Source organism: Cervus canadensis, chromosome 31 (genome assembly GCF_019320065.1).
Source record: "Cervus canadensis isolate Bull #8, Minnesota chromosome 31, ASM1932006v1, whole genome shotgun sequence".
Taxonomy (NCBI): domain Eukaryota; kingdom Metazoa; phylum Chordata; class Mammalia; order Artiodactyla; family Cervidae; genus Cervus; species Cervus canadensis.
The window spans coordinates 19,752,312-19,776,342 of NC_057416.1; the positions used below are offsets into that span (position 1 = coordinate 19,752,312).

The following is a 24,031-nucleotide window of genomic DNA, read 5'->3' on the forward strand; positions in this document are numbered from 1 at the left end:
ACTGTCAACTGTAGAAAGCAACCTACTATCAGAAGTAAACTTAGTATAATTTGTTAAAAGGTTTACCATAAAAACATACACAAACTGTAATGATTCTTCCAGAGCCTCCGTAAAATGTACTTAATATAGTGTAAGGCACAGATTAGAGGAACTAAGATTAATGACTCTACATCCTTTAAATGAAAAATGACCAATCAACAGTTAATATGACTCTTTTCTACACTATCAAAGTTTTTAAATTAAGGAGATAGCTTTATAAACTCATTTATTTTAAACTGATTTTTTCAAAACATAATTATTAAAATTGTTTCATCCTATTGAGAAAGACATAGCTTCCTATACCTGGTAAGAACTGTATTAGTTGATACCAATCAATTATAGAAATTTGACAAAAATCTCCATGCAGGATTATTTCGCTTCTGAAAACCTGATTCCCACAGTAGTTTGGCTTTAATGGAAAGAGTATTTAACTAGAAGTCAGGACATTATTCCTTCTTGTCCTTAACCCTGGGCATGTCACCCAATCTCTCAGATATTCAATATCCCCTCTTCCATAAAACTAGGAACTGGATTAACTGAGTCCTATGATCTTTTTGAAGCATGCAGAGTCTTGTGTGTATTGTTATCAATTCTGTCTTGGTATTTTCACGTAGAGACTGCTCTTGGTACTTCAGTCTAAGCTACCTTTGTTTCCATCTCTAATTTCTCAATCATTCATAGTGCAGCTGCCTCATTCAAAGGTGTATTTGGATAAATTTTTAAACAACAGCTTCAAGCAAACCAACTAAAAAATAGCCATGTGTGGTTTATTTACATTATAGCTTCTGAGGAATACTATCACATATTTTCTATTTTATTAAATATTACTATATTGACAACAGTGTAGCAATACAAATACTATAAGCAATGTGTTTGATATTACCTTAAGTCTGACTAGAAACTAAGACTTTCATATCACAGAAATGAAGGTTTTATTATTCTAATAACTATAGCAGCATAGATAATACCAAATACAACGATACCAAGTACTAATAACAACTACCATTTATTAAGCACTCATTTTGTGTTTAACACAAGTTCTACATGCAATATCTCATTAATTCTAACAGTCATAACAAAGGTATTTTTATTACAGCCGCTTAATCAATAAGGTAACTGAGACTAAACAGAGGTGAAAATCTGCTTAGGTTTTCACATCTGCTGTGTGTAAAATCCGAGATTTGAAATTAGGTCTGTGTGATTTCAGATCCTGATCTCATATTCACTATACTACTGACACTTAGTTATTTGCTGGACGTTTGACAGGATGCTTCATATACATTATCCCATCGTATCTTCTTAATAACTATATAAAATAGATATTATCATTCTATCTTCCAAACGAGGAAAATGAGATTTAGAGAAATTAACTAAATTAAGATCACACAACTAGTAACTGGTGAAATTTGGAGAGCAACTTGGGTTTGACCTCCAAGGTCCATGCCTTTTCCATCATATAATAACTTACCAAAAGACAGGAAGAAAACCTAGTGTAAAGTTTTATAAAAGTTTTTACTGGTGATCACAGTTAAATGTTGACCATTAAGGTAATTAAAAATCAACATTTATGTGACTGACTGAAATATCTGACTATAACAACACAAAATAAGATGCCCAGATGTATGTGACAACTGCAAGGAAGTTTGCCTGGATTAGAACCACAGTGCAGACACTATGCACTGATTTAGGCAATGGGGATATCAAGTGTAACAAAACAGCAAACAAAATGAAACGAACAAAACCAAAAAAATGCTTACACATTCAAACTGTGAGAACACATTTTGTCTACCAAAGTGCAAGAGACATTACTGGCGCATATACAAGTCAGAAAAGCAAACACACAAATAAAAGAACAAGCAAGTACTCTAGAGGTCTTAAGTGCTGACCTTGGAGGGTATGTTTCATTTACAGGGTTACCTAAAGCAGTGCTTAACACAGTTAAAATCTAGCTAAGCTCACCATTTTAAGCTAGTCTTTAATATATGTATTTAACTGATGCATGTGCTTTGAAAATACTTTGGAAGAAGGGACACTGAGTAATTCCTTTACAGCTTTAGCAAGCATGATGTTCATTTATATTCTTTCCACCTGTGATTTTTATTAACTCTGACCAAGGAAATGTCAGCAACTCATGGAAATTTAATCCTAAATATTTATTTAACTTGGAAATGGCAACCCACTCCAGTATTCTTGCCCGGAAAATTCCATGGACAGAGGAGCCTTGTAGGCTACAGTCCATGGGGTCGCAAAGAGTCGGACAGGATTGAGCGACTTCACTTCACTTCACTTCACTTACAAGTGCAATGGAGAAAATCTGCATGCTTTTTGATATAGGATATATATCTTTTTTCCCATGGAGATCTATTTTGACAAACCATTAATATAAACATTTTTTCTTGTCCAGTCAATTTAACACTTACTTCATAGAGCATATGAACCAAAAAGAAAGGGTCTTAAAAGTTATCAGAAAAGGCATTACTATATCTTATTTGAAGTTTGCATAGCATAATGATATAAATAATATATCTGAATAATATGCTTAATTTTAGTAACATACTTGACAATAAAAATTAGTAACTTAAATATAATAGTTCTCTTACACAAGAGTATCAGAAAAGAAAATGGAAATTAAGCTAAATACAGTAAATGTCAAGGAGGAAAGAAACCTCGTTCCATGTAACTCTTCCCTTTTTATAATGTAGAATTTTTATTTTTATCCGAGTATAATTGCTTTACAATGTGTTAGTATCCACTGTAAAGTGGATCGGCTGTAGGTATACAGGCGTGCATGTGTACTCAGTCATGACCAACTCTTTGCAATCCCATGGGCTGGGCTCCTCTGTCCGCGGGATTTCCCAGGCAAGAATACTGGAGCCGGTCACCATTTCCTTCTCCAGAAGATTAACAGTATATATGTGTCAATCCCAATCTACCACTTCATCCACCCCCTTTCTCCTCTTCATCTCCATATATTTGTTCTCTATATCTATGTCTCTATTTCTGCTTAGGAAATAAGATCGACTTCACCAATTTTTTTTGGATTCCACATATATGCATTAATATACGGTATCTGTTCTTTTTCTTACTTCACTGTGTATGATAGTCTTTAGGTCCATCCACATCGTTCCTGACTTCTTGGGAAGATGGTATCAGTCATATTGGTCTGCTTTTTCAATATTATTTTAGAACTGTGTTGGTAGTGAGTGATCATTAAGGAGTCCTTTTATAAACATAATGTTCTGAAAATATTAATGACCAGTATAGACCAACACTGTTGTTATGTTTCAATTAAAATGTCTGAATTGGTATCTTTATCCTGGATCTGCCTCAAGGGTGACCTTGAAAATTACTCTAAACTTCAAATTGTTCAACTGTATAATGAAAAAACAAAATGTGAGAAATGAATTATTAATAGGTAATGCATGTAAAATACTTAGGACTAGGCATAAAATCTGGGTTCTCCTGTCAGTGAAACTTTCTTTTAAAACTTCTTATTTAAGTTTCTAACAAACCAATATTAACTTTATAAGCCTTGGGGCAGAAGCAAGATAGGAAAAACCAATGTGTTTGATTAACTTTCGTAAAATGTGTGCATACGTGCTAAGTCACTTCAGTTGTGTCTGACTCTTTGTGATCCCATGGACTGTAGTCCACCATGTTCCTCTGTCCATGGAATTCTCCAGGTAAGAATACTGGAGTGGGTTACCATGACCTTCTTCAGTGGATCTTCCCTACTCAGCGACAGAAGCTAACTTTTAGTTAAATGGACTTTGGAGCAAAACTAAAGATACTAACATAAGCACAGTACAAAATCAGGTAATATACAAAGGCAGGAAGTCACTCTTGTGAAGACATTAATAATAGGATTCAAACTAGTTATTTTTCCCTGAAAAGTGTTAGTTGTTCAGTCATACCCAACTCTTCGCAACCCCAGGCTCTGTCCATGGAATTCTCCAGGCAAAAATACTGGAGTGGGTAGCCATTCCCTTCTCCAGGGAATTGTCTCAAGGCAGAGATCGAACCCAGGTTTCCTGCTCTGCAGGTAGATTCTTTACCATCTGAGCCACCAGGGAAGCCCAAAGTGTTACTTTCCCCTACTCACTGATAAAATATATACTGGTCTTCATTTGCTTTGGCATAAGTTCCTTACAAGGGGAAAAAAAAAACCCAAAAAACGTGTGCTCACACCAATCCCAGAGAGATGTGAGTTTGAATTTTGATAACTGAAAAATTGTAACTTATTTTAAAAAGAAGCATTTATGACACCTGGTGGCTCCGTGGTAAAGAATCTGCCTGCCAATCCAGGAGACAAGGACTTGATCCCTGGGTTGGGAAGATCCCCTGGAGAAGAAAATGGCAACCCACTCCAGTATTCTTGCCTGGGAAATCCCATGGACAGAGGAGCCTGGTGGGCTATAGGCCATGGGGCTGCAAAAGAGTCGGACATGACTGACTAAAAAATAACATTTTATGACACCAAGAAAATGGCAAATAAAAACTAAGATTGTATATTGTCTGGTGTTATCCAAATGCCACTTTCAGCTTAACATCAAATCCACAAAAGCACTTTTGGTCCCTTCTTTCATTTTAAAATAATGAACCAAGAGCTTGTCAATAGCTAGAGCAAACACTATTGTGATTATCTTTTACTATCACGTGAATTCTTTCCGTCCAATCTTTTCATGCAGCTGGACTCACCAATACGAAATGTAAACTTTATTTCTGTTCATTTTCTTTCCCTTCGTGTATACGTCAGAAAAAAACTACCCGTGTGAATCCTTTCAGCTTTTTTCTGTACCTTGTTTACTATCCTCCAGTACAAGGACAGCAGACACATGAAATTTAAGAAAATATTTAAGTGATAATCTCTCAACTGTCTAGCATATGATTCTCACTCTGCAACAGAAGTACTGTAACAGCAAAAAAAAGAAAACATGATGATTTATTATCAACATGAGTCAGAATGTAGGAGAAAAATTTTGTATTTCCTTTGGCAGGACTTCAAGAAGTCAAATGAGTTTCCTCATTGCTCTTAAATAAACTTGTGTCTTTAATCTTGGCTATTTAAGATCTGCCAGTAGAAGAGCAACTGCTTTCCTGATCAAAGCCTACATACAGTGAGGGAGCCATTTTTCATATATGATAGTCAGTCTATTTTTTTTTTTTAACCACATAACTCTAAATAAAGAAGATGCTACTTTAAAATATACAAGTTCCTAGGAATGCAGTAACGACACCATAGTCCTGAGTCTCCTTTGTGTGCTTAGGCACCCAGAATACTAAAAGGAAGTAATCTTTATTCTTTCTTTCTCAGTTTCTTTGTGAGAAGACGAACATCTAGGAAGAGATTTTTTTGAACTGTTAAGACAAAATATACTCTCTTATTTAGTGTTAAGTATAATGGAAGTATTCAGAGGCATTCTATGACCTTCCTACTGTATGATACTATGATCTTTGGAACCAATTACTTAAGTCTTTAGTAAAAACAGTGTGAGAGCAGGCAGCAGGTGGGCAGGCTTCTGTTGGCAAATGGGAGTGTCTGGATCACCACTGTTGGTGCAAAACAAGTGGAAATCCCGAGGTACTTAGCACTCTGACAGTCCAATAAAAGATTTCTCTATTTCTTGATAGTTACATATCCCTAGTCCTTTCTTTGAGGCACAGTTACATATTCCCAGTCCTTTCTTTGAGGTCTTCTTCTTCTACATCAAACTAGATAAACTTCTCTGAGGAAGCACTGGTCCTTACAAGGCTGTGACACTAAACAGCAGCCGTGATATAGATCAGACAATAGCTCGGCCAAGTCCTTCTGGACTTGCCTGAGATAAGAGATATAAATAGGGATTACCTACATCCAGATGGCAAAGAATGCCACTGTGGTAGATTTCCCCAGGCTAGGTAGGTATGATTGGTCTTATTCAAACTCTTTACAAAAAGCGTCAGCCCCGCTAGTACAGTGGAGACACACCTCTCCTTATGAGCTTTGCCTGAATTCACAGTGACAATAAGATCGGTAGTTCAGGTATTGTAAACAGGGGAGGTACGGGAGAGAACAAGTAACAACACAGAACAACCAAAACAAAAAGCTCCAATCAATTCTAAGGAAATTCTAAGCAGAATATGCTGAAACAGTTCATCATACGTGCTCCTCCCTGGAAGGTCAGGCAGTGAGAACAGTGCAGGCAGGCCTGGAAACTTCTGAGGAGACTAGAAAACCAGCCTAAAGCCCAGACACTAGTGGGCCAGCTACTGGGGACAAACTGTGCTTGTAGAAACACCTTCTGGGTTTTGAACAAAACTGATACTATGACTGATGAGAGAGCTTCTCATATTCACTGTGCTTTCAAAATGTTGAGAGGTTAAATATATCACAGCATAGTACGCCTGTTTCTTTCAAGCGTACAGCAGAGGTTGACTTAAAAGGTCCTATGACTCAGCTTCTAAGTACATTTTAGTAATTAATATTTTCTTGACTGTCCATTTCTAGACTTATAAATTCTTCTATTCATCAATGAAAGAAAACCTGGAATGCTTAGTAGAATTACTCTCATGGAATTTTTTTGGTTACTAAAGTAGTAAGTTCAAAATGAAAAGTTACTTGTTAGATTCTTCATTTTTAAAATCCAACTGAATAGCTTTTGATATGAGATACACTGAATATGTAAATCTACAATGCAAATGTTTTGGGAGTTCTGTCATATTAGAGAGATATGAAAAGTAAAGTATATATGGGCTTTTTTCCTTTTTATCTTTCAGAAAAAAATCACCATCAAGGAACATTACTATTCTCATGTTGTTATAAATGTAATCTAAAGTACAAGAACCACCACAACAAAATACAACTAATATAGCATGAAGCTTAAAAGTCACATTATTCTGTGTTAGAAAGTAAAATCACACATTTCATATCACTAAATATTTTGCATCTGTAACTGGAGGAAGAAATGCACTAGGAAGATAGTTTTTCTGCCCTACTTTAACTTTGCACATAAGGAAAGCCATTTAACCTCTCTTTAATTCATTTTCCTAGTACAGATCATTTTTTGTTGTTGTTAATACTTATGGGTCTATTGGGTGATAAAAAGGATGTTATTATCAAGAGAGGTCTATAAAATGAATGTAAACAAAACATAAGCAAAAAAAGGACCACTCTTTTGAAAGATTATCTGTGAAAATGGATATTCCCTCTTCCCTCTCAGTGCTCACATGATAATTCTTTGATAATCCTCTATATGAAAGCATATTCATGTGGATGAAAGCACCCTGAGATGCTCGGCAATTATTCCTTAATGCTGAGTCTTGCAGTGTGTCTACTGATACTTCTCTGATCACTGTCTGTACCTGGCATTTTTCCGTCTCTTCCTCGCTGACTGCAACCTGAGTGAAACGCTGCTCGGTCTGGATCCCGCTGCATCAAGTAGGAACTACCTACTAGAAAAAAACGGGTTTTTCTAGTTCCGTTTCTTCAGATGCCTTTAGTTCATATCCTTGAAACTTCTCGCATATTGTCTTAGAGTGATATTCTCTCTAAAGTTCACCTAATGCCAACTGCTTTCAAAGTCCAGTGTCATCCATTTTCTCAGGATGTCCAGGATCACTGCATTCTGATGAACAAGTCTGGAAAATCACTGCCTCTAAATCTTTGACATTAGAGACTTTATCTTGACATTTGATGTGAAATATAGCACAATGGGATGATAAATGAAACCTGTCTCAGAAATGAAAATGACGCTGATAAGGACTCAGATATTAGACCCATATAACACTGTTGACAGTACCCTGGATCTGCAGGCCTTGAGAATGGGTTTAACTCATGATGGATGGGTCTGGTTGAGCCTGCTAATCTGCCAAATGAGACATCAAATTCTTGGGTGTGATTTTCTGTTTCTTTAAGCTTACTACTTTGAAAGCTTCGAATCAGTAGCATTTATCTTTATACTTAATCAGTATACTAACAATGTGAATCCAGCTATATAATTAGTATTTTGTATCTAGAGGCTAATACACAGTTTCTGGTTCTCCCGTAAAAACTTCACAGAACCAAACACAGCAATCATCTTCAACAGAAGCACCACACTGACGCCTGGAAACTCTGGTTACAAACCAGGCTACTGTGTGTGTGTTAACTGACCTACCTCAGTTTCTGCATCAGCAAATCAAGGATGTTGTAATAATTAAATAACAGCATTCAGAAAAGTGTGACATGAAGTGAGCCTTCATTAAATGTTGGCTATCATTATTTCTATTTATTCAACTGTTATTTATTGAATGTCTAATACGTGATAGGCACATTTCTAGGCACTTGAGATAAGAGTGAACAGAGCAAAAATCCCTGGCCTCGTGGGGTTTACTGGAGAAGGAAATGGCAACCCACTCCAGTATTTTTGCCTGGAGAATCCCATGGACAGAGGAGCCTGGTGGGCTACAGTCCATGGGGTCACAAAGAGTCAGACATGACTAAGTGATTAACACACACACATGGGGTTTATAGCCTAGTGTTTGTGCACACACGTGTGTGTCTTGGGGACAGGGAAGCAGAGGGGGAGAAAAGCCCAATGAATATAAATAAAAATAAAATACATTATACGTATATATAAATAACATACAATTAATACTAATATATGGAACATTAAATTGAGACATCAATTTAAAACAAAATCTACACACTCATTTATATATTTTGGCTTATTAAAATAAAGCGGTCACTAAAAATGGTAACGTACTTTAATTAGCAAGGGCTCTGTAACTGAAATATCGAAGAGAGAAGTTACATCATTTGTCCTTGACGTTCCTTTCTCTCCTCACACTTTCTCTTTTAGATGATTCATACTCTTCAATTCAACAGCTCTTGGTATGAAAGACTCCTGCTTAGCCAGGTCTATAGTGTTACATCTTATGGAGTAACCACTGATTGGGTATATCTACTTTAATATCCCACTTGAATGTCCTAACACTCTAAAACCAATTTTTTTTCCAAACATGTCACTATTCTCTGCACAAAATTATTTATCTTGGCCAGACTTCTGTGCTTCTGTCAATAATGCAACCATTCTTCTAACGATCCAAGTTTCAACTTTACCGTTTCTGCCTGTATCAATCATGATGCCAGTGAACACTTCCTATTCCTATATTTGCCTTTTTTCTATTACTTTGACACAACTGATTGTGTATGAATGTTTATCATATCATGCTTGGATTATGGGCACTCTAATATTTAGTCTCTAATCTCTCATTTCTAGCTAAATCTTACAAAATCTCCACTTTCATCAGTCTACTGCTCACAAACCTCTGAGAATTTAAAACTGCTTAGAGGCCACAGCTCTTGGCAGTAAAGTCAAACACTTTTGAATCAATCAATTAATCAATCAAGCCAACTATCTAGTCAGTGCTTAAAGTGAGAGATGCTATATTCCATAATATGAGAAAACAAGTACATGCAAAAAACGTTTTTTTTTTTTTTGCTGAAAAAGAAACATGGGAACATGCACACGGAGATCTCTAACCATACAGACAAAATAAGGGCAGTGTGCTTAATATTCTAGAATTAGTAAGCCAACATTTGAGTCTGTGCTTGAGTTGCCTCTTTGTAAATCGGGATAATAATTGTATCTTTCTTACTGAGAACTGCTAGTGGAGTGAACAGATCAGAAGTTAATTAGCTACTAAATTATATGGTATTTAGTAAGGACTCTATAATTTAGCTATGTGTTCATTGAGTTCTAGAGAAATATAAAAGATGAAATTACTGTAGGGTGAAATGAAAGGAAAAGGCTCCAAAGATGGTTAACTATAAACAGGGTATTTCAGTAGAGATTGTGTTGAGATATATTAGGAATACTCGACTTTAAACAGGTGGGCAGTGACAAGGAAATTAACAGAGGATGGGGAGGGGTTTGAAGGTAGACTTGATTGGGATGCCACAGTAAGTACACTTTTTCTAACACTATTTCCATTAAAAATTATATCTCAAAAAAAATTATGGTCCCCAAACATCCTATCCTCATTTTCACCCCTGTATGGGTTTTCTTAAGGCTGTTCCATTTTTTTCTTTCTGATCCATATCAAGGAGCAATCTTTATTCTTACTGGGTAACCAAAATTTAGCATGATTTAGTGCCAACTCTTAACTTTGCTAGATAACTTTGCCTCAGGGTAATGAATAGTTAATACCCTTAAACTATTATAATACTATCTATAACATTTCATCTGTATCTTAGTCACATATGGATTTATAATGTTAGGATTCTAGACTCAAAACTCACATGAATAATACTGTCTCAGGAAAAAGGATATATTACTTGTAGAATACAGAATATTTCAATTTTTTAAAAAAGAGAACAGGCTCAAATACTTGCTCCAATATATTTTAAAATAATTTAAATACAAAATATTGTTAAACCCTAAAGTAAAATGTGAAATGATTGCAAAACTCTGTATATTTAGTGTAATTTATTAATTTTTTAAAAATCTAGGGCATTTATTAATAACTGTATTTTTAGCATCTTAGATGAAGCTAACAAATGAAGTTAAATTCCTCAAAATAGCATAAAGAACAGTTAAGCTCAGGAAATATATATATCTTAGAGAAAAAGTGATGTTTTAAACAACTGTGTAGAGTGAATGTTATTTAAAATTAATAAAATCACAGTTTACTCTTTTCAAATTTAGAGTGAGCTCATTAAATTATAATTTTTTTAGCATGCAATTTTTGCCAATAAAAATTTTAACAAGTAAACATTGATATTTGGTTGTTATTAGTATGTACTATAAGCACATAATTTTAAAAATCATATTTCTCCAGAGATTTCAAAAGTGTATTCCCAATCCAGGGATCGAACCAAGGTCTCACACATTGCAGGTGGATTCTTTACTAGCTGAACCACAAGGGAAGCCCAAGAATACTGGAGTGGGTAGCCTATCCCTTCTCGAGCAGATCTTCCCAACCTAGGAATCAAACCAGGGTCTCCTGCATTGCAGGCAGACTCTTTACCAACTGAGCTATCAGGGAAGCCCTCCATCATTAATAATGTATTACAAATGTTCTTGTGTAGTAGTATTTTGCAAGGGAGTATTTATATGTACTTAATTTTTTACACATAAATTGTTTTTTGTATATAATTCCATTTTTAAAATGTGCTTTTTCTTTGTCAATTTAAAAAATCTTACCTGAGAGACTGCAAATATCAAAATGTGAATTTAGCCTCACATATTGAGAGTTTGTGACACTGTAAGTATACAGGATTGATTTAAAGTCTAAAAGCTTCTTTTAACTGTACTTTTTCTCTTTTTTAAAAACTGTCTAATTCATGATAAATTACTCAGATTTGTTCTTATCAAAAATACACAATGGGGGGAACCAGGCACTCACAGATTTTGTATTGAGATAGTTAAGCCCAGTCAAAACTCAAACTACAGACTTTAGTTTAGACTTTAGACTACAGACTTTTTAAGACTTTGCAATTTCCTGTATGCAAATTTTATGTCAGTTCTAAAGAGGTATATTTTCAAAGAAATATTGTCTGGAAAAATAAACAGAAACAAATGAGTCTTTCCATCATATCTATAATAAAATTCTTCCATGAATTCTTCATTATTATCAGGTAGCACTTTTTTTGTAAAAGCTAACACTACAGGGAGAAATTTGAAATGACATTTTACTGATTGTTTATTTTTCCATCAGAGTATCTTTGACATTATTTTTTTTTAATTTTAAATTTATCAGAATATCGTTGATCTACAATGTTAGTTTCAGGTATATAGCAAAGTGATTCAATTATACACACATATATATAGACACATACACATCCTTTTTTAAAATTATTTTCTCATATAGGTCATCACAGAATAATGAGTAGAGTTCCCTGTGCTATACAGTAGGCCCTTACTGAGTATCTATTTTATATATAGTAGTGTGTGTATGTTCATCCCAAGCTCCTGATTCATCCCCATCCCTCCAAGTTTCCCTTTTGGTAACCATGCGTTTGTTTTCTATGTCTGTGAGTCTGTTTCATAAATATGTTCATTTATAATTTTTAAAAATTAGATTCCACACGAGTGGTATCACATGATATTCATCTTTCTCTGACTTACTCTACCTACTATGATCATCTTTAACTCCATCCAACTCTAGGTCCAATCATGTTACTATAAATGGCATAATTTCATTATTTTCTTATAGCTGAGTAATATTCAACTGTATTTATATACCACATCTTCTTTATCCATTCTCTGTCGATGGACATTTCAGTTGGTTCCACGTCTTGGCTATTGTAAATAGTGCTGCAATGAACACTGCGGTGTATGTATATTTTCAAATCATGGTTTTCTTCTGTATATATGCCCAAGAATGGGACTGCTGGATCATATGGTAGTTCTATGTTTTTTTTTTTAAGGAACTGCTTGCAAATGCTATATACAAATCAGATTTTTTATATGACTGAAAAATGTCCACCTGGTACTTAACAACATGAAAATCCCTGGTGAACTAGTGTGATTTTCAGATGAGGGATGGGTACAGAAGCCAGATGGAAGGACACTCAGAGTGATTAGAAATGAACTGAGATCGTGGCCACAGACAACCCTCACATAGGGAATTAGGTCATGCTATGACTGCAAAGACCAGGAGAGAGGTGTGCTACTGAGAAACTTTAGCAACAAACCATGTGGAATACATTAAATCAAACTTTATTTATGATTTTCCAAAATATCTTACAAGTGGCAACCAAGTAGATAGTAGACCTTAACAGGAAAAGGTATTGACAAGGAGGCTACGGTTGAAAGAGGATGGAGATTCTGAAAAAAGGTTGATCTTAGTGTTCCTGGGGACCAGTTAAGTCCCTTGGAAGTGGGTGAGAGAACAGAAAATATGAGAGAGCAAAGAAAATGGACAAAGATGGAACAGCAGAATAAGAAGGAGTAAGAGAATAGAAGAAATTGAATTCAATGATATTAATTGCAAGTTTGAGAGCTTGGATTTGGAAATATTACAAATTTTGATGAGGTTTCAGGTAGTTCCCAAGTGAGCAGTTTAAGTGAAATGAACAAGTAGGTTACAGAATTTAAAGAGAAAAAAATTAAAATATGAAGCTAATGTGCTAAACAAATAGACAACATGGGCATTCTGAAGAAAGGAGTTAAAAAAAATATATATATATATATATCTCATGTCTGAAGACAGAGTGAATTAGATAACCTTTAAAAGTCTTTTATCCCTCTAATCTTATTTTTCAAGGAAGTTACTACATGATTGTCTTCGATATAGTAAAAAATAAGTATTTTTCAAAAAGAGTATAAATGACACAAAATATATTCAGTCCTAGCAGCATCATTTATATAAGTGCTACAAATCAACTTAATGGGATTTTTTTCCTCTTGAAAATATTTTAAAAAATGGCTGCACAATTTTAATTTATCCTACTTAATTAGAATTAATATATCATATTGTGGCTACTGCAATGTTTTCTTTAACAAATCACAGCAATATATATTTGTACTTTCTTATTTATGATTTACTTTTAGTTCCTAAAAATTTAGTAACAACCTGACTGTACCAACTGGGGGGAGAAGGAAGGTATAATTTTAAAAACAAATTCTCAAATAGAATAACTAATTGTCAAGTAAAATTTTGAAAGTGGAAAACTTTTTCAGTAAAAGATAAAATATACTGGCAATTAGCATCATCTTTATGGATATAACAATCAAGGTAATACTGTGCACCTAAAGATATTTTCTTGAACAAACTAAACGAAACTCAGTCAAAACTGTTTACAGCTTTAATTTGCCTAGTAAACCAGGCCTGCACAGTACAATATACTTATCTAATGTCAAACTATCACAAACTCTAAAACTGAGTCCTTTTTTAATTGAAGGAGAGGTGATTTACAATATTGTGTTAGTTTCAAGTGTACATCATACTGATTTAGGGTTTTTACAGATTATATTTGATTACAGGTTACTACAAGATATTAGGTATAATTCCTTGCACTATACAGTAAATACTTGTTGCTTAACTATTTTATGTAGTTTATATATATGAATCCCATATATACTGAGCCCTTAATTAATGCTTAAAGCAATTAAAAATATACACATACCTTTCTTTTTCTTTAAAATATGTGTGCTTAGTCGCTCAGTCGCATCCAACTCTTTGCAACCCCATGGACTGTAGTCCGCCAGGCTCCCCTGTCCATGGGGATTCTCTAGGCAAGAAACCCTGGGAGGGGATCTTCCCAACACAGGAATCGAACCTGGGTCTCCCACATTGCTAGCAGATTCTTTACTGTCTGAGCAACCAGGGAAGCCCAAAAATACTGGAGTGGGTAACCTATCACTTTTCTCCAAGGGAACTTCCTAACCCAGGACTCAAACCAGGGTCTCCTGCATTGCAGGTGGATTCTTTACCAGCTGAGCTACCACAAGATAAGCTTTTGGTTTAGAAACAATCATAGCACATATGCTTTGCAATTTTTATCCTTTCAATCTTCCAAGTAATGTTTGCGGGGGGAAAATAAGCAGAATCTTCTATGCCTAGTAGACTAATTCTGGAACCGTACAAGAGAAGGGGGAGAACCCCAAAATGTGATTTTAGGGCTTAAGGAGTTCAACACTGGGTAGAAACTTTTAAAAAATGTTATGAATTTTTATTATGAAGGAGAAAGCTGGTATGGAGGGCAGATGACAAGAAAACAAAGGGAGGAAAAAGAAAAGGGTGATGTAGTTTGGGGAGTAATGCTTATTACACTGCAGTATAGGAGCAGGCCAGCACTGAGGCAGAAGTCCTTAAACTTCCTGTATACAAAACACAGGAAACCCTGAGGGGCAGATTAACTAGTGAATACGGGAGTGTGGAGGGGCTGCTGGAATGCAGGCTACATTCTGTTTCTTGATCTGGTGCTGGTTATACAGGAGTGTTCTCCCCATTAAAATGAACTAAGCCTATTCTCTAGGTCTGTTTTGAGGAGGAGAGGGTGAGATGTATGCAAAGAGTAACATGGAAACTTAAATTACCATGTGTAAAGTAGACAGCCAACAGGAATTTGCTGTATGGTTCAGGAAACTCAAACAGGGTCTCTGTATCAATCTAGAGTGGTGAGATGGGGAGGGAGATGGGAGGGAGGTTCATATGGGAGGGGATATATGTATACCTATGGCTGATTCATACTGAGGTCTGACAGGAAACAACAAAATTCATTAAAGCAATTATCCTTCAACTAAAAAATAATTTAAAAAATGAACTAAGCCACACACGATTTATGCACTTTCTTAAATTTATGTAATGTTTCTATTAAAAAAACTCAGATATATAAGTAAATAAACTGGGGATTGTGCTACTAAGGTACATTTCTGGATACTAGTTTCTGGAATCTGCATTTTAACAAGTACCCTGGGGGTGTATACAGCCACTCTAGGACATAAATGGAAAAACAATAGCTGAGAGGTTCAAAAGTAATTTTTTCACCCTCTCAGCAATGCTTTCTCCTGCCACAGGCATCTCTGAATATTCAACAAATCTGCTGATTTGAAACCCTTCTACTCCAGTTGTTCAGAAAGCAGATGGATTACTGACTATAGACTCGGGATCAGAGCTCATTTCCATCCTTACTTTTTACTTACATAGGCTTAGGATGTAGCAGGCCCTACACTGGATACCACAAAAATGAGAAAATCATAGTTTCTGCCTTCAAGAAGTATATAATCTACTTTAAATAATTCCATAGTACCTAAAAAACAAAGCAAGCAAAAAATTCAGTGTATTAAGTGGCAGCAAACAAAACACTGTAAAATAGGAAGGCTATGGAAGCAAACAAGGCCTCTCGGAAGACAGCATCAAAACTACATAGAACTTCAGTGTAATTTCGACAGATGAGAGAAGAAAGAGGAAGCACTCCTGAGAGTGCAGGCGGGAGCACTATGGTGAGGACGGCGTGCACTGCAGATGGCGCTGCTGGTGAGAAAGGAGTCAGAGACGGCCAGAACGGCAGGCTGTCACTGCCTGTAGGAGTCCTGGATAGGAGGCAGAAATAAGTATGCCTAATTTTAATTTTACAGGAATAAGGAAGTCACAGAGGACGTTTGAACAGAAAGGAGACACGATTGTAAGGCACTTCAGGAAGGTGAATCCAGAAGCCACAAATTTAATGAACCGTGACAAGATGAAGGTAAGTCACCATGCTACGTATCACAGTGATGGTCAATCAAGGCTACACAGATCTGGGTTCTATTGCTACTCTACTCGATCGAGCTGCTTAAGCTGAGTCACAGCTACCACTTGTAATTAGAGGATGATAGAGAAACAACTTCACATAAAGGTACTGCAGACACTGAAGGAGACCAACATGTCAAGTTCCTAGCACCTCAGAGGTAGTTTGTCATTGTGATCATCATCGTCATCTCCTTTTTCACATGACTCAAGTTTTTCCTATGCTAATTATGGTATACTTAGATGGTTCACGTGAGTTTGCCTGCAGCTAAATCCTGATGAAGAAAACAAAACGTAAGACTTTGGGGAAAAAGTGAAGAAGGTGTAAGATACATGTAAGAGGTTCAGTACACGTGAGTTTGCCTGTAGCTAAATCCTGATGAAGAAAACAAAACGTAAGACTTTGGGGAAAAACTGAAGAAGGTGTAAGATACATGTAAGAGGTTCAGTATGCTAAAGAAGAACTAAGATATATATGAAATAGTCAAAAATACACAAAATATAACTTTCTAGTAGTGTGTTCTCATTGTGTTATACTTGGATTTGGGTAAAAGCTTCAAGGTTGGCTTTGATATCCCTAATAATAGAACTGTATATGTTGCTGTCAAGATAATACAACTAAAAGAAAACTTTCTTTTTTTCAGTGGTAAATAAATCTGCCTACCTGATCTCCCAAAATAGATTACACTGTTTTTACATATCCTCGAGTTTTATGTATAGTATTTCCAAATGCAACATGGTTGAATATTTCGCTGCTCTCTTTTTTCTGGTCAGGCTATAAAACACATCATTTTCATTACTGCCTTCTCATCTTAGTGTATGTATGGTCACTTTGCATCTGGAGTGCTTCCTATTCTCTTTTGACCAACTGAAATATGACTTATCAAATATTAAATTCAACACCACTTCCAAAATGACACTAATGGATGAGGATTTATAATTCATACGAGTCAACGATCAGGATTAGCATTCTTCTAGTTATCACTGTTTAATGTTGCTCTGGATGGCTGAATCAATTTTTTGACTTCACCTGCAGCTTAATTTCCCAAATTTAAAAGCTCAAAATAATGGAATAAAGAATAAAATAAAGTTGACAGTTTAATATATGCTTCTCCAGAAGTACTTTAGTTTTGTGAAGTGTTGAAATTGTTGTACAGTGGAAGGGTGTTAATAATATGTTCATGAGCAGATCTCTGCACAATCAAGAGTTCAATGTGATGTATACGTCATCCATATAGAAGGAGTAATTGTGATTTTATGTTCCTGTTATGAAACATTTGCCATTGTATTACATATTTTATATTACAAACCACATTTTTATATAAGCAATGTAAAACTGTGTACACCACAAAAACATTGATAATAGTGTTATCATTTCTCCACTCCTGCAAACATAATTTCAGAATGGAACCTTCTTCTACTGACATTTCAAATGCTTTTTAAGTATTTACATCATGACTCTGTATCTGTTTGACTGGTGAGTACAACATAATGAATAAAGTTTGAAGAAAACCATCTTAATAAGCTTACTTAAGAACCAGTATTTTTGTACCGAGTTAAATATCTTTGCTAGATTATATATAATGGGTTTTTTGTTCCATTTCCTGGGGAAATTGCACCTCAAAATAGAATGCTATTCATGGGAAATAACATTTTTTTCTTTTCCTTTCCTTTTTTAACTGACCTTTGGATTTAAAAAAAAATACATAGAACTAGGTTCTAAGATGAAAATAAGAGGCAGATATAAAATAATACATCAAGAGATACCATAAATATGTGGTATATGGTACGGTACCCTTTACATTTTTTATTTTATATTAGAGTATAATTGATTAGCAATGTTGTGTTAGCTTCAGTTGTATACAGCAAGTTTTATATATACATGTATCTATCCTTTTACAAATTCTTTTCCCATTTAGGTTATTACAGAATTTTAAGCAAAATTCCATGTGCTACACAGTATTCCTTGTTGATTATCAATTTCAAACATAGAAAAATGTATACATCAATCCCAAACTCCTGATTTATCCCTCCCCCTCACCTTTCACCTTTGATAATCGTTTTTTCTGATGTCTGCTTCTATTTTGTAAATAAGTTCATTTGTGTCATTTTTTTAGATTCTGCACATAAGTGCTATCATGTCTTTCTCTGACTTATTTCACTCAGTATAATAATCTCCAAGTCCACTATGGTACTGCAAATGGCATTATTTCATTGTTTTTAATGGCTGAGTAATATTCCAGTGTGTGTGTGTGTGTGTGTGTGTGTGTGTGTGTCTTTATCCATTCATCTGCCAATGGACATTTATGTTACTTCCATGTCTTGGCTACTGTAAACAGCACTGCAATGAACACTGGGGTGCATGTGTCCCTTTGAACCATGGTTTTCTTTGGGTATGTGCCCAGGAGTGGGATTGTAGGATTATGTGGTAACTCTATTTTTAGTTTTTTAAGGAAACTCCATACTGTTCTCCATAGTAGCTGCACCGGTTTACATTCTCACCACCAGTGTAGGAGGGTTCCCTTTTCTCCACATCCTCTCCAGCATTTATTGTTACTGACTTTTTCTTTTTTTAAATGAGGGCTATTCTGACTGGTGTGAGGTGATACCACATTGTAGTTCATTTACATGGCTCTAATAATTAGCAGTGTTGAGCCTCTTTTCATGTGACTCTTGGCCATCTATTTGTCTTCTTGGGAGAAATGTCTATTTAGATATTTTGCCCATTTTGATTAAGCTGTTTCTGCACATTGAGTTACATGAGCTTTTAATAAATTCTGGAGATTAATCCCTTGTCGGTCAAACTGTTCCCAAGTATTTCCTCCCGTTCTGGGAGTTGTCTTTTCATTTTGTTTATGGTTTCCTTTGCTATGTAAAAGATACTGAGTTTAAGTTCCAGTTGTTTGTTTTTATTTCCATTTCTCTAAGAGATGGGTTGAAAAGATACTGCTGCAGTTTATGTCAAAGACTGTTCTGCTATGTTTTCCTCTAGGGAAAACAGAGTATCTGGTCTTATATTTAGGTCTTTAATCCATACAGAGTTTATTTTTGTATATGGTGGTAAAGAATACTCTGATTTAATTCGTTTACATGTAGCTGTCCAGTCTTTCCAGCACTGTTTATTGAAGGGACTGCCTCTTCTCCATTATATAGTCCTGCCTCTCTGTCACTGATTTATTGACCATAGATGTGTGAGTTTATTTCTGGACTTCTTATCCTGCTCCATTGATCTACATTTCTGTTTTTGTGCCAATACCATACTGTCTGCCCAAATTCATTGATGAGCTCTAGTAATTTCCTGGTAGTGTCTTTAGGATTTTCGACATATAGTATCATGTCATTTGCAAACAGTGACAGTTTTACTTCTTCTTTTCCATTTTGAATGCCTTTTATTTCCTTTTGGATGCCTTTTCTTTTCTTCTCTGACTGCTATGGCTAGAACTTTCAAAACTATGCTGAATAAAAGTGGCAAGAGTGGACATCCTTGTCTTTTTCCTGATCTTAGAGGAAATGCTTTCAGCTTTCACTATTCAGAATGATGTTAGTTGTGGGTTTGTCATAAATGGCCTTTATTATGTTGAGATGGGTCCCCTCTATGCCCACTTTCTGGAGGATTTTTATCATAAATGGGTGTTGAATTTTGTAAAAAGCTTCTTCTATATCTACTGAGATAATCATGATTTTTATTCTTCAATTTGTTAATGTGGCATATCACACATGTTAATTTGCAGATACTGAAAAATCCTTGCATCCCTGGGATAAATTCAAGTTGATCGTGGTATATGATCCTTTTCATGTATTGTTGGATTCAGTTTGCTAGTATTTTGTTGAGGAATTTTGCATCTGTGTTGATACTGGCCTATAATTTACTTTTTTTGTTGTAACTTTGTCTGGTTTGGGTATCAGGGTGAGGGTAGCCTTGTAGAATGAGTTTTGGAGCTTTTCGGGAAGAGGTTCAGAAGGATAGGTGTTAACTCTTCTCTAAACGTTTAGTACAAGTCACCTGTGAATTTTATCTCTATTATATTATATTGCATTATATTCAGTAATTAAGTCACATAGCTCAAGTCACATAACTCTTTAAAGTTTACAGCTATGCTAGTGTCCCCTGCTATTTCTTCTATAAAGTCCTTGAATTCAAAAAGAATTTGGAAAGACACTTCCTTCCCTAATAACAGCAAGCCAAGCAAGGAGGATGAGATTTTGCCATCATCTGGGGAACTGACAAGCAAGAATCTCAGCTGCTCTTTCCTCTAAGGTCTGAACTGAGCAAAAATAACAAGAGCATCAGTGCCGCCACCTTTGCAGAGCTGTCTGCAAAGGACTAGCAGAGACAAATGCGTTGTATGCATCTCTCTGTGCCTAAGAGTTAATCACCAAAAGGACAGAGATTTATTTAAATATGTAAGAAATCCAAACACTACTGTTCATTCAAGCTTCTACTGGCAATGCTTTTTATTCTGTCTCTAACCACTAATTCTTTTAGGGGGTATTCCTTCAGAAATTCTAGATTCTTCTCTTGAAACTTGCAAAGGCATGGTTTTTACTTACATCAACTCACTACAAAAATGTCCATCCACTATTTGATGATACAGATATGAAGCAAAGAGTAGATACTCTCTTTTCAATTAGTAACTAGGGACAGTGCAAGTACTGCGCACATAAACAGGTAGTTTCAACTCACCTCTCTGGAACCCCATTACCTATCATTTTTAACCATGCCTAGTAACACTGAAACCAAATGAGCTGAGTGTAACTGTCTGATGAAATTATTAGAAAGTTCCGAGAAAGTTTGTTCTGTTTCTGTTGTTGCTGTTTAAATATGTAAGTCTGGTACCCAGAAATCAGTACTTCTCCTCCCTGTTCAGACATATCTAAAGAATAATATTCAAGCTTGAACACAGCAGTTAGTGAGAGTGGCACTGACAGAAAGGAAAGCAGAGAACAGTACTTAGGACAGTGAGGACTTACATGTCTGCCCTGTGGTAACAGTGACAGAAATGGAAACATGTTGCCTAGAAAAGAGTCCAGAATGATACCCCACCTCACATTTGTTCAGCTGATATACAAAACTTAGAAGACGCTGCGAGATTTCAGTGCTTAGGAGGAGAGTACTGATATTAGGTATGTCACAGAAACAGTCTTCAACCCAATATAAGAAATACCTCCCCAACAAATGAAGCTAAAATTGGCTGCTCATGAGAAAGCAAGTTCCCTCTCATCTAAATTGTGGAGGCTCAAAAATTATGATTTAATATGAATGTTATAAAAGGGCTCCTTACTCAGAATTCTGGCCTTGATAACTTTAGAATCCCTTCCATCTGTAAGATCAATAAGAAAAGTCTGAAAATTAAATGCCACAATAAAAAGTCTATAAAAAAAAAAAAAAAAAAAAAGCCCCATCAGACCCTGAAAACAGAATCTTTCTCTTTTTTTTTTACTCCAAATATGCCGTACTGGTTCCTTATCTAATGGTTCTTCCATTCTCATCACATCACTGTTACCTTGGCTGCAGCCTTAATAACTTGAAATTCAACAACAACCTATTAACTTATCTCTGAGAACTGAGACCGTCTATGTCAACATGACTTAGTAGTTAGTTCAAAGAAAACTCTGCCTGGCAAAGATAAGACTATAAACCAAAAAACCACCTCACTGTGCTTCAAGTAGTTGTTACAGATCAGTTTATCAGAAACAATAGTCTGCACACCTGGATGAACAGCTTACTTGAAGATTTTCACCTCTAGGTGTTCAGTAAACCTATTCTACGAAAATTGCGGGCAATTCAGATCAGCCATCTGCTTTGAAACGGCCAACTTAAACTATTTGAGTTCAGATCCCTAGACCCTTGTAAATACCCTACTTCTGCTTCCTACTTCCAAGACATTGCTAAGGCTTTCTTACTGCAGGAAGATCGAATACATTTAGTTTTGCTTTATTAATGACTGGTGATAATGTGGGGAGTTCCACATCTCCATGTACCAACCACCCCTCACCCCCAAATACCTACTATTCCTACTGTAAAACCAACTCCCTTCTTAAAACATGACTTCTAATGTATTGTTCTATGGCTTAAAATTTTCAATAGTAAAACAATATATTTGTGTGTATATATCTATAAATACACATACTCACAAATCATCTTAAATCTCAAAAACACTGTTAAGTAAAAATATCCAGATATATACTATGCAATTTTTTTCTTAAGTTTTCAAGCACAGGCAAATTAATCTATGGCAATGGAAATCAGAACAGTGATGTCTTATGAGGGAGGGGGTGCAAATGGAAGAGGGCCAGAAGAAATCCATGGGGAGGGGATACCAATAGTGTATATCATCATTGTTATAGGTATATAATATACATATTATCATATGTGTGTGTGTGTGTATATGTGATGCATGCATACTCAGTCATGTCCAACTCTTTGTGACACCATGGAGCCTGGCAGGCTCCAGTCCAAGGGATTCTCCAGGCAAGAATGATGAAATGGGTTGCCACACCCTCCTTCAGGGATATCTGGGTGTATGTATGTGTATATATATACACACACACACACTCATACACATACATGCATCAAAGCTCAAGTTGGATGTTAAGATTTGTACATTAGACTATACATTTTACTTCCATAAAAAACTTGTGAAAGTCAATTTTAAAACTTGCGGTTCTGGGACTTCCCCAGTAGCACAGTGGCTAAGGATCTGCTACCAATGCAGGGGACACGGATTCTACCCCTGGCCAAGGTAGATTCCACATGATGTGGAGCAACTAAGCCTATGAGCCACAACTACTAAGCCCATGGTCCATAATAAGAGAAGCCACTGAAATGAGAAGCATGTGCATTGCAAGTAGGGAGTAGCCCCTGCTCTCCGCAGCTAGAGAAAACCCATGTGTAGCAGCGAAGACCCAGCATAACCAAAAATAAAAATACATACATGTTATAAAACAAAAAACAAACAAAAACCACCTTGTGGATCTGGACAAGGTGGAATAGGTGTCGTTCTCCTCATTTCTCATGCTCACTATTGCCCCAAACATAAGAAGGCTCTGAAGGTGGAGAGAAGAACCCCTTATAGGCCAGGGACCTCAGGAACCAAACAACAATACATCTTAGGAGCTCTTTGTACTTATGTCCTAAACTGGAAGATACTAGATAAGTAGGAAGGCCAGAAACAATAGCACAGACAGAAAAAATCTCCAACAAAAGCCTGCTCTCTCTAGTCAAAAAAGAACAAACAGAAACCAGGAAAGAGCCACCTCACAATACAAAACTGTTTACACGTTCTCTCATGTCACACCACACCACTCTGTTTTCATATCATCCCACGATTTCCTACTGCTCTTGTGGTTAAGAAAAAATTATCACAAGGTTTTTGAGGTCTTTCATAATTGAGCACCAAGTTATCTTTATAGCCTCAGTTTTCAACATTCACAGACACTAATCACACATCAAATTACTTCCTGTTCTCTGAATGAGGCATATGGCTTTTGTTCACTCTGTCTTCCCTAACTTGAATATATTTTCCAGTTGTCTTTTGCCTGATAAAATTTTATTTTTCCTAAGATACCCAGCTGGAGGGAAAGAGTCTTTCATTCCTTCTTACTCTGTGTGCACACATTACTTTGCTTTTTATCAGGATTACAGCTCTTGTCACACTGTGTATGAAATGAAAGCTATGCTGACCTGTATCCTTACCTGAATTGAGAAACTCAAGAACATTCAGAATTTAAGCCCAGAATATTGTTATAATGCTGGAGCAACACAGAGTGAAAAGCACACAGCAGTTAGTTCTTG

At 35.8% G+C, this 24,031-nt stretch overlaps 1 protein-coding gene across 3 annotated transcripts in view; it reads right to left on the reverse strand.

Moving 5' to 3' along the window:
* The window catches only part of TUSC3 (tumor suppressor candidate 3), a 215,418-nt gene that overhangs the window by 33,678 nt on the left and 157,709 nt on the right, over nt 1–24,031 (reverse strand). The gene's annotated exons all lie outside the window — the stretch shown is intronic.